The sequence below is a fragment of the Aethalodelphis obliquidens genome, unplaced genomic scaffold, assembly GCF_003676395.1.
Source record: "Aethalodelphis obliquidens isolate GAN/ISIS:26980383/991018 unplaced genomic scaffold, ASM367639v1 scaffold8, whole genome shotgun sequence".
NCBI lineage: Eukaryota > Metazoa > Chordata > Mammalia > Artiodactyla > Delphinidae > Aethalodelphis > Aethalodelphis obliquidens.
Genome location: NW_020837952.1, coordinates 4,420,355 through 4,431,895, shown reverse-complemented (window position 1 = coordinate 4,431,895; position 11,541 = coordinate 4,420,355). Strand labels below are relative to the sequence as shown.

The 11,541-nt window shown below is 43.3% G+C and overlaps 1 pseudogene; it reads right to left on the bottom strand.

The window, feature by feature from the left end:
• Positions 1-8,482: 8,482 nt before the first annotated feature.
• On the bottom strand, positions 8,483-9,476 carry LOC113621300 (proteasome subunit alpha type-3 pseudogene; annotated as a pseudogene).
• Positions 9,477-11,541: the final 2,065 nt, after the last annotated feature.

The window sequence follows — 11,541 nt, the reverse complement described above, 5'->3', positions numbered from 1 at the left end:
GAGCGTCGTACAAGATGAGGTTTGAGAAATAGGTAGGGGTTGGATCATGTGAGGCTCTGTGAACCAGGTTTAGGAGTTTGGATTTTATTCCAAGTGGATTGGGAAAGCACGGAAAGATTTTATGCAAGGGAATGTCATGACTTGAATAAAATTTGGAAAAGGATTATTTAGTATTTTGATGTGGGTGGTGGTTACATAAGTGTATATTTATGTACGTCAGGTTGTACACTTAAGGGTTGTGCACCTTACTGTATAGAAATCATACTTTAAGCAAGGACAACAAGATTACTCAGTTTAGTGAATGGAGAGTGGATTATACACATGCACTCATGGAAGAGAAAGACCAGTTAAAAGGTTTTTGCTGCCAGGACCTCATAATGACTTTTCATGGACTCTAGGTACTTTTGCCTTCATAGGCCCTTTTCTCCAAAAAACAGTATTAAAAATTATATTTTATGATTGTCCTGGTATAAAGACCAATATATTAATATTATACATTTTCTTTGACCTAAACATTTCTTTTTTTAAAAAATATTTATTTATTTATTTTTATTATTATATTTTTTTGGCTGCACCGGGTCTTAGTTGCAACATGCGGAATCTTCATTGCTGTGTGCGGCATCTTTTTTTTTTTAATTTTTTTTAGTTGCGGCATGTGGGATCTAGTTCCCCGACCAGGGATCGAACCCAGGCCCCCTACATTGGGAGCATGTAGTCTTAACCACTGGACAACCAGGGAAGTTCCTATTTTTTTCTTATAATTTAAAAATAAACTAAAATGTTTTTGTGGGCCCCTTAAAGTATGGTGGGGCCCAGGCATTGTGCCTGCTGTGCCTACTGGATAAGTCAACCCTGGTGTAATCCTGATGAGAGAAGTTGGTGTTTTAGGCATGAATGAAGAGATGGAAAGGGATAGATGCAGATCTATTTTGGAAGTGGACTTCATGATTGATTAGATGTGAAGGGCACAGGAGAGGGAACTCTCCCAACTTTTTGGCATGAACACTTGGGTGATGCAATTTACTTAGTCTCTGTCTCAGAAAGTCAGGAGGGAATACGTAAAGAAGAGAGCCTGAATTCTAGTGTTGATTCTGCCCAAGTCTCTGGCTGGTCTTTAAAGCATGAATGCATGAACTGTTCAGCTGAGGAAAGCAAAAAAAAAAAAAAAAGAGAGAGAATTGAACTGAGATCTGAGCTGCCGTCTACCTCATGTGAGAGAGGTTGTAGTTTGGGTCCAACCAATTTAATTGCTTGCTAAAATGAAAACATGAACATTTTTGGAGGATGCCTTAGTTCCTTGTACCTGCTGTAGGAAATTTAGGGGCTTAGAAAAACACAAATTTATTCTTTTACGATTCTAGGTCAGAAGTCTGAAATGGGTTTCACTGAGCTAAAATAAAAGTGTTGGGCTTCCCTGGTGGCGCAGTGGTTGAGAGTCCACCTGCCGATGCAGGGGACACGGGTTCGTGCCCTGGTCCAGGAAGATCCCACATGCCGCAGAGCGGCTAGGCCCATAAGCCATGGCCGCTGAGCCAGCATGTCCGGAGCCTGTGCTCCGCAACGAGAGAGGCCACGACAGTGAGAGGCCCACATAACGCAAAAAAAAAAAAACAAAAAAAAAACAAAAAAAAAATAAAAGTGTTGACAGGACCGCGTTCCTTCTGGAGGCTCTATGGGAGATTCTGTTTCCTTGCCTCTTCCACCTTCTGTATAAATGCCCATGTTCCTTGACTCATGGTCCCCTTCCTACATTTTCAAAGCCAGAAACATTGGGTTGAATCCTTCTTGTATTGATCACTTTGACTCTGGCTTTTCTTTCTGCTACCCTCTTTCACTATTAAGGACCCCTGTGATACATTGGGCCCACCTGGATAATCCAGTATAATCTTCCTATTTTAAGGTCATCCAGTTTGCAACTGTAATTCCATCTGCAGCCTTAATTCCCTTTTGCTGTGTAATATAACATATTCACAGGTTCCAGAAGTTTGGATGTTGTCATCTTTGAGAGGGCCATTATTCTGCTTGCCACAGAGGGATATAACAGAATCTAGAGTCTTCAAAACGTAACCTTCACGATGTATAGGATACAGTTAAAATTATTCAACATGTGAAGAACATGGAAAACGTGAGCCCTTCTGTTTTTGTTTTTGTTTTTGCGGTACGCGGGCCTCTCACTGTTGTGGCCTCTCCCGTTGCGGAGCACAGGCTCGGGACGCGCAGGCTCAGCGGCCATGGCTCACAGACCCAGCCGCTCCGCAGCCTGTGGGATCTTCCCGGACCGGTGCACAAACCCGTGTCCCCTGCATCGGCAGGCGGACTCTCAACCACTGCGCCACCAGGGAAGCCCATGTGACCCATTCTGGAGGGAAAAGACAACAGAGGGCAACCTTGAGATGAGCCATATGTTGAAATGATCAGACAAGGACTTTAATGCAGCTATTATAACTGTGCTTGTTGAGTTAAAGTAAAATATACTTGTAATGAATGAAAAGGTAGGAAATTTCAGCAGAGAAATAGAAAATATGAAAAGAACCAAATGGAAATTTTCAAATTGAAAAATACAATATTTGAAATAAATTTCATGGATGAGATTAAGAGTGGAAGAGAGATGATAGGAAAGAGTCTCTATACTTGAAGGTAGATCAACAGAAATGATCAAATCTGAAGAGAGGGAAAAAAAATTGGAAAAAAGGTAGTGAACAGAGCCTCAGGGACCTGTGGACCATATCAAAAGATAGAACATGTTACTGAAGTCTCGAAAGGAGAAGAGAGAAAGAGATAGGATAGTAAATATTTGAAGAAATAATACCCCCAAACTGTAGATTTGGTTAACCACATTTGGTTAAGATTCGGGAAGCTCAGCAAACCCTGAAGAGTGTAAATATAAAGAAAACTACATTGGCTTATCATAGTCAAAATGCTGAAAACCAATGATAGCAAGAAAATCTTGAAAGCATTCAGAAAAAAAGTGACATCATATACAGGGGAACAATAATTTGAATGGCGATGGGCTTCCCATGAACTGTAGAGTCCTGAAAGCAGAGAAACAAGATTCTTAGAGTGCCAGAAGAAGAAAGCTGAGGGGAAATGACACCAGAGGAAATTCAGATCTTCAGGAATGAATGGAGAGTTTCAGAAATCGTAAATTGCTGCATAAATATAGAAGACTTTTTTCCCTTTTATTTTTTAAAAAATGCATCTGATTGTTAAAAGCAAATTTTAGAACATTGTGTTGTGGGATTTATGATGTATTTAGGTGTAATGTGTATATTACAACTATAGCGTAAAGGGTGATGGTCCTTCTGTCTGAAGAGATTCAATATTAACTCTAAGTAGGCTATGAAAGGTTAAGGATAGATATTCTAAGCCTTAGAACGGGAACTTTAAAAATAATGCAGAGGGCTTCCCTGGTGGCACAGTCGTTAGGAATCCACCTGCCAACACAGGGAACACGGGTTTGAGCCCTGGTCCGGGAAGATCCCACATGCCGCGGAGCAACTAAGCCCATGCACCACAACTACTGAGCCTGCGCTCTAGAGCCCGTGAGCCACAACTACTGAAGCCTGAGCTCCTAGAGCCTGTGCTCTGCAACAAGAGGAGCCACTGCAATGAGAAGCCCGTGCACCACAACAAAGAGTAGCCCCTGCTCGCCGCAACTAGAGAAAGCCCGCGCACAGCAACGAAGACCCAACGCAGCCAAAAAAAACCCGCAGAGAAATAATACACTACCAAATGTAAAATGGATAGCTAGTGGGAAGCAGCCGCATAGCACAAGGAGATCAGCTCGGTGCTTTGTGTCCACCTAGAGGGGTGGGATAGGGAGGGTGGGAGGGAGACGCAAGAGGGAGGAGCTATGGGGATATATGTATATGTATGGCTGGTTCACTTTGTTATATAGCAGAAACTAACACACCATTGTAAAGCAATTATACTCCAATTAAAAAAAAAAGGAAAGAAAAGAATGGGTTAGTTGGAAACCTTTAGGGTTTCACAGTTGATGGGATGCTTGTGTAAACTATGATAGTTTATATGAAAGTCAATAAAACTTACTTAAGCAACTTAAACATAGACTAGGATTTGGAAATATAAACATCAAGGTTTTATTAGTGGTGGTATCTGGATACATTAAAATATCTGGAGGCATGTGATTTTCCTATGACTTTTTTTCACTTAATTGTATCTTAATTGTAAGTATTGCATTTGTAATAAGGAAAACTAGAATTAATCTAAAAATAAAATTTACCGTAAAAGGAAAATGAGTAGGTTTGGGGGCTCTCGGTGATTAAAAATGATAATTCATTATAAACCAATTATTTCACTTCTGCTGGTTTGCTATGTTTTAATTTTATGCTTAGCTGTGAAAAACAGTTTGTTCCAATTAATTCCTCTTGCCGGACATTTAATTTTACTTCCCAATTAAACCCATATTATTGGAAAAAAAATAATGCAAAGAAGTATAGCTAAAAATCCAATAAATTAATTAATGTGGGATTTAAAAAGTTATTTAATCCAAAAGAAGGCAGAAAAGGAGGAACAAATGATAATAATTTTAAAAACCAGAGGGGAAAAGTAAGATACATAAAGCAAGCACTTTAAAGGGGCAGCACATAAATTATCTTCCTGAATAACGTTTTACATGGGGATTCGTAATTTCTAGAGCCTAGTAGTGCAGGTTCTTGTTGCAGCTCTGTTCCTACTCAGCTCTGCAGAACAAGGGTAAACAGAAAAACGCAATGCAAGGGGAAGTAAAGTGGATAGAATATAGAAGAATATTCTTGACTATGAGGAATTTGAAATATGCAATGGCTGGAGCACAAGAACATTTTGAATCCTCATCTCTGGAGAAAAAGCAGGCATCCCTCAGTGGTGTGCCCAGGAAAGTGGGAAAGGGATGGCTAGGTGTGGGTGTGGGTTCTCTCTCGATAACCAGCTACCTTGGGGAGGAGAGGAAAGGCAGAAAGACACCTGCCAGTGTAGGGTTCTGTTGTGAGCTAGCCTCTGGTAACCTTCCACAAGGTTCTCTACCAGCCCTCCTCTCTTTTTGCCCCAAAGGCTATTGGATGCAGATGCCTCCAGGAGTCAGGCAGCTATGGGAACATTTAAGCAGCCTGGTAGGTAGGCATTGTGGCAAACTGCATACAGAGCACTTGCTCCCTGTGGCAGAGACATTTACTGCTCACCCCAAATCCATAAGCTCCCCATTTCTCAGCTCCCTACTGGGGGAAATGTGACTAGTTCTGGCAGATAGACAGTCAGTGGAAGGAGCTGTGTCCCATCAAGTAGGAAGCATGTTAAAAGCTCTGGAGCAGCCCGATCTGAACAGCTGCTGCTCCCTGCTGATCATGGAGACCGTAAGTTAAACTAGAGCCATAAGGTGTAAGCAGCCTGGATCCCTGAGTCATTGCCAGGAGGAAAGCTGCTCCGGAGAGTTGCCCAACTGACCCTGGACTTTGAGTGAACAAGAAACAAATCTTCATTCTAAGCTCCTTCTATTTCATAGCCTAGCCTACCCTATACACTTCCTTTAAAGGCAGCAGTCACAACTCAGCTCAGACTCTTATTATCAACTGGAATGTTAGCCCAGTGTCACCAGATCTTCCAGTTTCTGCAAGATAAACCAGAAATAAGGATTTTTTGCTGAAAATTCTTAACATTTAAAAGTAGATGTTAGGGAGCTTCGCTGGTGGTGTAGTGCTTAAAAATCCTCCTGCCAATGCAGGGGACACAGGTTTGAGCCCTGGTCTGGGAAGTCCCACATGCCGTGGAGCAACTAAGCCCGTGTGCCACAGCTACTGAGCCTGTGCTCTAGAGCCTGTGAGCCACAACTACTGAGCCCACGAGCCACAACTACTGAAGCCCATGTGCCTAGAGCCCATGCTCTGCAACAAGAGAAGCCATCGCAATGAGAAGTCTGCACACGGCTGTGAAGTGTAGCCCCCGCTCACCGCAACTAGAGAAAGCCTGTGCGCAACAATGAAGACCCAACACAGCCAAAAAAAAATGTAGACATTAGGGACTTCCCTGATGGCACAGTGGTTAAGACTCTGCATTCCCAATGCAGGGGGCCAGGGTTTGATCCCTGGTCAGGGAACTAGATCCCACATGCATGCCACAACTAAGAGTTCGCATGCCACAACTAAGGAGCCCGTGAGCCACAACTAAGGAGCCCGCAAGACACAACTATGGAGCCTGCCGGCTGCAACTAAGACCCAGCACAACCAAATAAATAAATTAAGTAAATTTAAATAAAAAAGTAGATGTTAACTTGAAAAATAAAACCTTGTGTAGCCCAAATAAAACATTCCTGGGTGGGCTTCCCTGGTGGCGCAGTGGTTGAGAGTCCGCCTGCCAATGCAGGGGACGCAGGTTCGTGCCCCGTTCCGGGAGGGTCCCGCATGCCGCGGAGTGGCTAGGCCCGTGAGCCATGGCCGCTGAGCCTGTGTGTCCGGAGCCTGTGCTCCGCAACGGGAGAGGCCACAACAGTGAGAGGTCCACATACCGCAAAACACACACACACACACACACACACACACACACACACACACACACAAGAAAAACATTCCTGGGGGTCAGTTTAACCCTGGGGCCACTAGTTGCAACTCGAGCTCTGCATTTTCTTCCTTAGTGACTCATCAGTTCCCAAAGCTTCTGTTGTCACTCCTGTTCAGATGGGGCAGAGACCAGATCTTTGTATCACAGCTCCTGATGAGCTCAACAGATGCCTCCAACTCTGGGTTTCTCGCCCTGGTCTAACTTGTGGAGGGCAGCTCTTGAGTGCTAAGCCATGAGTCCTACCTGGCTCCCTGTAGCCAGCACAGATAAATGCAGCCTGTAAAAGACCTAATGGTTCTTTCTCATGGCCTTGACCCCAGTCACCTTTTCCTAACATATTTCATATTCAACCTGAATGTTTCTTCATGGTTTCTGACCTAGTGATTTACTTTCCCATTTATGCCCTTGACCATCTATGGTTGTGCCCTTTGTACCTGACTCTCCATCCTGCTCCTCCTTTCAACCGTTTTCCTCTCAGCTTTTGTTTTACTCTTTGGAGGTTTGGATTCTGCCTTCCACTTCCCTGCAGGTTTGCTCTGGACTAGTCCTGAATTTTCAATGAATCTCATATATCTCAAATTCAACATGTTCCATGTTGAACAAACACTTTTCTATCCCAACTTTCCTATCTCTGTTAAAGGTACTACTGTCTTCCATGTCACAGTCTCAAACTGTTGATGTCACATTAACCTACCCATCTAAAACCAATGCAGTTATTTATTGAGTATTCATACTGTGTGCCCTATTCTAGGCACTGAGGCTACGACGGTGAACTAAAAAAATCTTTGCCCTCATGGAGCTTGCACACCTTTGGGAATGGGCAGAAAATAAACAAATATATATTAGGTCAGATGGTGATAAATGCCATGGAGAAAAGTAAAGCAAGGTAACAGAACTAGGGAGTGCCATGATGGGGGAAGGGTGCTATTTTATATTTGGTGGTCAAGGGGACTTGAGTAGAAGTGAAGGAATGAGACTTACATACTTCCGGGGAAGACTGTTGCAAAGGCAAAGACACTGTGTGGAGGCATGCCTGGCATGTTTGAAGTCCAACAAGGAGACCATTTTGGCTGGAACTTGGTGAGCAAGGCAGAGGGTAAGAGGGGCGGGTTACCCACCTCTCCCATCTTTGTCTTCTGCTCTCTCTCCACCACTTCTGCCCTAGCTGTGACTGTCCTTTCCCCTCTGGACTGCTTCAGGAATTGTCTGACTCTACCCAGCACAAGCTGCCTGGATGAACCTTGTGTTGGTTAATTTTATGTGTCAACTTGACTGGGCTAAGGGATGACCAGATAGCTGGTAAAACATCATTTCTTGGTGTTTCTGTGGGGGTATCTCTGGAAGAGATTAGCATTTGAATTGGTAGGCTGAGTAGAGATAACCTCCACCAATGATGCTGGTGGGCATCATTCAATCCACTGAAGGCCTGAGTGGAATAAAAAGGCAGAGGAAGGATGAATTTGCTCTCTCTGCTTGTGTTGAGACATCCATCTTCTCCTGACCTCAGACATCTGTGCTTCTGGTTCTCAGGCCTTTGAACTCTGACTGAATTACACTACCAGCTTTCCTGGTTCTCCAGCTTGTACGGAGCAAATCATGGGACTTCTCAACCTCCATAATCATGTGAGCCAATTCCTATCATAAACCTCCTCCTATATTTATCCCTGTGTATCCTATTGGTTCCATTTCCTCTGGACAGCTCTGACTAATACACATCCTGTTTCTTTCCAAGGCACTACTCCCTAGCACTGAAAGCATTTCATAATCTGCCTTCAGCTGGCTTCTCCAACTTTACGTCGCCCCCAACTTCTGCCTTGCCCAGAGCAGACGCTGGGCTTTCCCACTGTTACTCACAATTCTCTTCGCTTAGAATAGCTTGCACCTTCTCAGTCTCATAGGAGAAGCCTTACCCACTCCAAGACATCGTCCCAAGACTTCTTGGCCTGGTTTCCTATTTAGTTGTGTACTTGGTTGATTTTATCCTCCTAATTAGATTATAAACCCCAGGACGTATTTTACACATTTGTTTTTCCTCTCCTCCAAGGCCTTGTACCCTGTTCTTGTTTTTTACAAGACAAAGATTTAATGAAAGTTGGTCAGTGGGTATGTAATAGTCCAAAGGGCTAAACAGTTAAATAGAAGTAAATGAAGTAAATGTTACATGTTATCATCATCTGATTCGTCTTCTTCCTTCAAAGATTCCTTGGCCTATTTCTCTGCCTCTTTCCTTATATCTTTTGGAACAATTCCATGTCTTCCGTTAGTTATTTCACCAACCCAGCTGAGCTCTAGTTCAAAAGCTTTATCCTTAACTTCATCGTGTACTATGTAAATTATTTTTGCAACTTCTTTAACAACATCACGGCAGGTCATTTCTTTCATCTGAAGCTTTTCAATTTCTGTCTTCGCAGCTTGCCTGGCTTTGCCAATGGCACAGCCCCAATAACCACATGAAACACCCGATGAGTCAATCACGTAGAGCTGTGCACCATCATCACACTGTATGACCCTAACCAGAAACTGCAGCGAAAGGGTCTGACAGCACTGTAGAGTGTATAGGCATGTACATACACGGCCACTCTGTCTGCAAGATGTTTTAGTGGAAGGTTATATCCAAAGTTAGATCTAAACTTGGAAGCCTCTTCTCTTGCAATGTCTGCTAAAGAACGAGCATCTGCCAACAAACCTGCTAGTGCCATTCAGACATGCCGATCCACATTAAAAAGTCGTTTGTTAGGACCTTCTTCATAAAGTTTAGACAGGACTAATTTTTCTACCCCAGAGACAACGCCATCTTTACATCTGATTCCAATAGCTGTACTACTATTTTCCGTAGCTTTCATAGCATACTCAACTTGAAAAACTCTTCCGTCAGGAGAGAACGTAGAGGCTGACAGGTCATACCTGGTGCCGATTGAGCTCATCGTGCTAAAACCACTGGGACGCCTAGGGCTTCAGGGTCTAAAGCGATCCCCCTCACCCTGTTCTCTTTCTGCTTGAGGAGTGTGGGTGGGCTTTTTCTTGCCCAAATCCAACCTCTGACACCAAAGATGCCATAGTTCCACTTCCTGAGTTAGAGACTGTTAATCAAAGGAGGGGCAGGTGAGGGCTTTGGCTAGAGATTTGCCATGTAGTGTTTCAAACTCGAACCCAACTCTGGACTTAGGCAAGAGAGCAGTCGGGTTGCTCATCAGGACAGGCTTGTTTGACAGCAGCAGGCTCAAGTTCTTCTTTTCCTTCTCACTTACCAGTTCAAACTTTTTAATGCTGAAGTGAGTTTGAGAAACAGCTAAAGGCCTGACCCCTGCCCCTGAGGAGTTTACAAATCTGTAGTTAATTGTGTGCTCTTGACAGGTATTGATAAGAATATAATTCAGCTGATTAATGTCTTTATGGTATGTCAGTGGAGAAAAGAATAGTGAAATATTCTCTAACAGGCAAACCAAAGGGAAATGCAACAGCGGAAGGAGCTAGGGATGAACCTGTCACAGATCCTGGTCGAGTTATACTCTTTTCCACATGGACCTTGCCTTGCCTTCCCTGGGACCATCTCCTCCACCTTCTCTTTCCTTCTCCAAATCTTGCCCATCCTTCAAGGACCAGTTAGACCACTGCTCCTCCAGGAAGCCTTCCTGGATGACTCCAGACTCCATTAACCTGTTTTGAACACCAGGATTAATAACCTCTGCCACACAGTTTAGAACTTAATGATGTACTTAAACTCTTTGCTGCTGTTTTGTGTGATTTCCCAACTAAATGATAACTCTTTTGAATAATAATAATAGTAACAACATTAAACTAGCTAATATTTATTAAGCATTTATTATGAGCCTGGTACTTTGCTAATACTGGGTTGGCCAAAAAGTTCATTCGGGCTTTTCTGTAACATGAAAAACTCAATTGAACTTTTTGGCCAACCCAATATAGCTATATAATTTATCTAATTTCATCTGCCCAACAACCCTATGGGGAAGTTCTATGATTATTACCATTTTACAGTCGAGGAAGCTGTGTTGTAGGATAATTTTCAAAAAGGGAAAATAATGACTCACACAAACATGAAGTGAACACATATCAAAGATTTTATTTAACTCACTAATTAAAGAGAAAACCCTGCAATTTGTTAAAACCAACTGAAAGGAGAATCTGAAGAGCAGACATTTATAGGCAATCAGGAATGCTGAAATGAAGTTGCTAATATGTTCAAAACTGGTTAATATTCTATGTGTACTAAAATTTGAAATCATCTTTTCTACTGGGCAGAAGCCAATTTTATTTTATTTTTAAATTTATTTTATTATTATTTTTTTTGAATGACTATTTAGCAGAGGGAGGAGATGGCCACTCTGGAAAGAATTGGTCTTCCGGCATGCGAGGCAGTAGAAGAGTCTGGCTATTAAAGGACTGGAGTAACAGAGCTTCTATCATTCAGCCTGGACGTCTATCAGCGCTGAACAGGAGTAGCAATGGTGTTTTCTCTACAGCTGCCCCGACTGGGCCTTACCCCTGGATACTTAGCCTTGGACCGTGTCTCACTGGTCCTCTTAGAAATCTGTGAGCTACTTAAAATCCCTTAACAAATTTGTTTTCTCTTCTTTTTGTTTTTGTTTTTGCGGTACGCGGAGCACAGGCTCCGGACGCGCAGGCTCAGCGGCCATGGCTCACGGGCCCAGCCGCTCCGCGGCACGTGGGATCTTCCCGGACCGGGGCACGAACCCGCGTCCCCTGCATCGGCAGGCGGACTCTCAACCACTGCGCCACCAGGGAAGCCCCTGTTTTCTCTTTTCTTCAGAAACCAATTTCATCTCACCTTTTATCTCAACGTTCATTTGCATTTCTATGGCCCCACATTATCTGCATTACTACCAGTTTTCCCAACTTGCAGAGCTATAAATGAGTCTAGTCAAAAACAATGAAAGGGGGACTTCCCTGGCAGCTCAGTGGTTAAGAATCCCCCTGCCAATGCAGGGGACACGGGTTCGAGCCCTG